The sequence below is a fragment of the Papilio polytes genome, unplaced genomic scaffold (assembly GCF_000836215.1).
Source record: "Papilio polytes unplaced genomic scaffold, Ppol_1.0 DF821067.1, whole genome shotgun sequence".
In the NCBI taxonomy this organism is placed as follows: domain Eukaryota; kingdom Metazoa; phylum Arthropoda; class Insecta; order Lepidoptera; family Papilionidae; genus Papilio; species Papilio polytes.
The window spans coordinates 358912-364125 of record NW_013528137.1 but is presented as its reverse complement, the minus strand read 5'-3'; the positions used below and the strand labels follow the sequence as shown (position 1 = coordinate 364125).

At 33.1% G+C, this 5214-nt stretch overlaps 1 long non-coding RNA gene across 1 annotated transcript in view; it reads right to left on the bottom strand.

The window, feature by feature from the left end:
- Nucleotides 1–2619, bottom strand: part of LOC106109859 — a 5196-nt gene extending 2577 nt beyond the window's left edge. The window contains exon 1 of the long non-coding RNA XR_001226042.1: nt 2467–2619. This is a non-coding gene — a long non-coding RNA (uncharacterized LOC106109859). The remainder of the gene's footprint in view (nt 1–2466) is intronic.
- Nucleotides 2620–5214: the final 2595 nt, after the last annotated feature.

Sequence of the window (5214 nt, the reverse complement as noted above, 5' to 3'; positions counted from 1 at the left end):
CCTTTCCACCCCTTTCTTAAGAGTAAAGGATGGGAAGGAAAAGTGGATTTGACGGTGGACGAGACGCATAGAAAGGGAAAATGTCCTCTTCATGTGCGTCTCCTCCTCCGTCAATTAAGGGTAGGCAACGCATCTGCAATTGCGGATGTTTATGGGTAGCAGTCGCTGTCCATTTTGGTGGATTCAGGTGGCCGTTTGCTCGTTTGCCACCTTATATTATAAAAAAATTTATTAATTTTGTATCATTGCTTTGTGTGTGTATACTAGTGTATGCTAGTGTCATATTAATGTAAACTGTAGTAATTAAAAACACACACATTACATTTTACCTAAGACGTAAGACATAAATCCTAACATAAAAAAATAATTGTCACAATTTTCCCAAAATGTTTCCAAATATCGGTAAACGTACAAAATAACGTTTCGAAGGTCGTTGACGTGACGCAAGTTAAAATAATTTGTGGTGTCCGCGGGGCATTTCGGACGTGGCATACTTATTTACCACTAAGCTAGTAACCAATAGATGCGGCATTTATTACACTAGTTGTCGCCCGAGGATTCATCCGCGCCGACAAAAAACCTAAGTAGCCTTTGTTTTAACTATGAGAGATCTTTAGGAGATATGTAATAAAAAAACATCTATCAAACTATCCCTTCAAATATTCCCATTTCAAATATTAGTATGACATTTGATGGGATTTTGGCATTATATACAAAAGTAAATATAAGTTGAAAATGAATATGCCTATATAAAATTGGCAATTTTTTCTGAAAACCGTTAAAAATGTTTTAATTAAGTGATAATAAAGAATAAAGCAAATTTAAAATATGAAAAATAATTAAATTAGCTCGGTATTACTAAATATGACACAAACAATATATCTCACAAGTTAAACATACTTGTCTCCTACCAAAAATGATCTGCAAAATACAAATTACACTAAAAAAAAAAAACAAAATGGCAGTCAAACACTTCTTGCGTCATACACGCTAACTCGCCTTACCGCGGCTTCGGGGGAGGGACAAAATGGATTCCAGCGACATTCGGCAGCCATTACTGTGACCCTCCGAGCCCTCACCCTCTCGGTGTTTACTAAAAATGCCTTCAATTTTATATGCGGGTGTATGCACGTCGTGTGCTTTGATATGGCCTCTTTGATACAACGCGTTCTTCGCAAGCATTCTCTACCATAAATACCGAACAAACTTGGTTTTAGGTTATAAAATGTAATGAAAATTTAAAGAATACGGAAGTGGAAAACAAATTTATGAAGTTATTGAATCAAAAGCACTAACGAATTGTTAAATGTAGCTGGGAAACCGGCTATCATGCTTCTTACTAATCTGACTAATATTATAAATGCGAAAGTTAAGATGTATGGGTGTTTGTTAGATTTTATAGCCTAAACGGCTTAACGGATCTCGATGAAATTTGGCATAGATGTAGAGGATAGTTTGGAAAGACACATAGACTGTTTACTTTTGTATTTTTTAGCTCCACGCGGACGGAGTCGTGGAAATATAGTTAGTTATAAATAAATCGAAAATAACAGCGATCGCACACCTTTGACTAAGCTGTTGTGCGATTGTCGATTGTTTCGCAGCCAATTCAACTGTTTAGTTGCACAACTAAAAATCGAGTAGTGTGCGACTAAACAGTTGTGCGATAGTTTAGTCAAAGGTGTGCGCGCGCCCTAACTCTGTTTATATACATAACTGACACCTCAAACTTCATTCTTGACATGCTTCCTTATTAGAGGAACGAGTAGGAACTTTGCTTAGTCCAAAACGCTAAAGGCGTGTTACTTATCCTTGGTGGCCATTATCAAAATGTATAAAAAATCAGTTCATCGAATAAAAAAAGAGATATGAGAATGTGAATATTTCAATCAGTGGAAACCGACATTATCATTTTGATACAAATATTTTCGTGCCATTCCATGTCCTCAAGCGAAAGCTGCTTTTCATTTAAAAATTAAAAATATTAAAAAAAATATAAGCAAGAAAACGTTGACCGGATCGCTTGCCAACGGCGATGTGAAACTTTTAATTACGAACTTTTTTAAATGACTACTCGACGTATGAGTTTTAAACACTGGCCACCTGAAGTTCCTTTCCGTTTTATTTAAATAAATAACTTTTAATTAAGATTTAAACTAACAGCCAACGGTTAAAATATTTATGGCCTAGCTTTAGCCCGCGACCTCGTCCGCGTGAAATAGAAAAAAAAACAAAAGTAAGTAGCTAATGGAGGGTGTTCTTTCAGCCCATGGTACACGTTTATGCCAAATTTTATCGAGATCCGTTCAGCAGTTTAGGCTACAAACTCTAACAAACAACCATCCATCTAAACTTTCCCATTTATACATTAGCAAGATAAGATTGTAATTTAGTTAGAAAATAATTATATCATCTAAAGACAAAACACTTAGATACAGTTATATAAAAAAAGAAAAAAGTAATTACGTTGTTCCAATTATAGAGATTAACTCCAAAGAGTTTCATTTTCAAACTGGCTGTTACTGTTTCATATTTAAAAACAATACATTTTGAATTTAGAACACTAAAAACACGTCTCGCACAAATCACAAGCCTCCACTAAATGCGGCCGCGAGTCACCTCGTTTCTGTCAGGGAACTATTATCCTTTTTTTATTTACATCTTCCCGGTTTTAATGAATTCCGGTTTTTGTGCGTATTACATTCGGCCGGGACAAATTGCGGAGATCGTCTTATAAATATTCGGCTGGTTAATAAAGGGCGCTCTACAAGTTTTCGTATTCAAAACTTTACTCCGCTTCCTCGGTAAGTTGTTTTAGTCTAGAAAGAAGTTTGTAAAACTCGAAGTAGAACAAAGTGGTAAAAGTTTAAGGACTTTTTCAATACAAAACCATATTGATGTTACTGAAAAGTTTGTCGCTATAGCAATTCGACAATTTAATAATTTAGTTCGTTGTTTTTTTTTATCTTTTTAATTTAAAAAACTTATCTAAAAGAAGAAGTGTCTTTGTATACATATAGAATTTAAACAGTAACTATTATGGAATCTCTTTGGACTCTCATACTTATTACAAATATTTTTAAACGTATTTTTTTTGGTTTTTAAAATTGAAACAGGAAATAATTTGCTCCTAATAAAAATAATCCGCAATGTAATAAAGCATGGTTTATTACAAAAGAGTCACAATTTAACTAAAAAACCTATTAACATTTGAACGCATTGCGGGCATTCTGTACTGGCACAAAATCACAAGAGGCGCTTAAACAAAACGGAAGAAGAAAAAAGTGTTATTGTTTCGCATTAAGAAAAAAAATTATGCAAATGGCGGCCGTTCGTCGCTTGAAGGGTTACCGTAGAAAATAACTGCGGTTGTAAAAGTGTGCGCACACCTGAAACTAAACTATCGCACAACTGTTTAATCTCGCTTTGATTTTTAAGAGCTCATATGGCACACACTACTTAATTTTTGTTGTGGAAATAAACAGTTGAATTAGCTGCGAAACAATCGACAATCTTACAATTATTGTGCGATAGTTTAGTCAAAAGTGTACGCCAGCTCTAACGCTTTTGAAAGTTGTTATTTTTTTACAACTCGTTGCCTTTAGTTGTTAGTGACTAGTTTTACGTATGGAAACAGTTACATAAAGTTTAAGTATAAATTAACTTTTATGTTTGAAATGTTATGACACTTGCCAACATCATATGTTAAAGAAAGAATATATGCTCTAGTTACATAAAAAAAAAACTAAGTTGAATATAACAAACATTATAGACAGCCTCTTAGCCAGCGAATTATTGAGAAATCGATAAAAATTGAGTTTATTAACATGACTAACTAATGTTTCTCAAAATCGTATACGGCAGTTACTAAGTGTCTATTTCTCAAACGATATCATCTTTGATGATGCCAATCCGATTATTAAACTATTATTTGTTAATGAATTACAAGTTATACAACTATAATTATATAGATTACTTTGTTTCATCATTGTCAGCCATAGGTCGTCCACTGCTGAACGTAGGCTTTGTTTATAGCGTAGACGTTGTTTATAGAACTTAAAATACTTCTATATTTCAATATGATATTAATACGAATGTGTAAATTTGGATGGATGTTTGAAGGTATTTAAACGTCTAAATTGATCTCCAAGAAATTTAGCACAGATGTAGAGCATCAAAGGCCACATAGGCAACTTACTTTTGTTTAAATTAAGTGAGGATAAAGTGGCGATGCATTTAGTCAGCAAATAACTTTGACAAAACAGTCACATGAAGCCACACTATCTCGTCACTACGTTATCTTTAGCAGGAATAAATGAAAGGAGGTCACGAGTAAAGTCGCAGCAATAAACAGTACTAGCCAGCCAATTAATAAAGTTAAGTAAACTAAAATATTAAAGTAAGCATAGATACGATCGCCATTACCTTCGCATGCGAAACGACAATTTGTATTAAATATTTATTGGCCTCGGTATTCTCTATTTTACCGTACATTTTATATTTTAAATTACATTTAATGTTTGAAAGCTTAAAACTATGTTTTAGCTAAATTTGACTTATAGAAGACCTGCTAAAATGCAATAGGCAAGTTTATATTTTTTAAAAACTGCTTTTTCAAAGTATCGTGTTAAGGATATAAGAGTAAATTCATAAATGTCAACTGGTCATAGAGTAGATAGTGATCATAGATTAAAATGCCATAGAGATAATGACAGAGAGACAATAAACATATTCTGGTTTACGGGGAATTTGATGCTAATTACTTTGAAATGCAGATAAAAGATAGGAAGAAAGAGAGTTTTAATATCATTAGCATGTTGAAACTTGATATAAAAGTGCATACTAAGTGGTAGTGTTCTTAAACACGTCTTTATCTATCGCCATTCAAAGCAGCAGGACAATAACTGTGTTGTGATTTAAATGAATACGCCACTCTCGTAACTGATACCCCTGAGAGAGGTAGTATAATAGGGTGACCATATCTTTGAGAGAAATGGAGTTATTGAGGTTAGGTGGTATACATGAAAAAGGAATACATGTAAAAAATTTTACTTTCGTTAAATTGATCTTGTTTTGAATTTTATTTACAAAATTACTAGTATGTATACTAGCACACTTAAATTATTCAATTTATTGAAGTTCATAATCTAAAATATGTGTTTTTATTTGTATGTTTTATAAGTTAACGTTAGTAAATAAATATTTAATTACGAT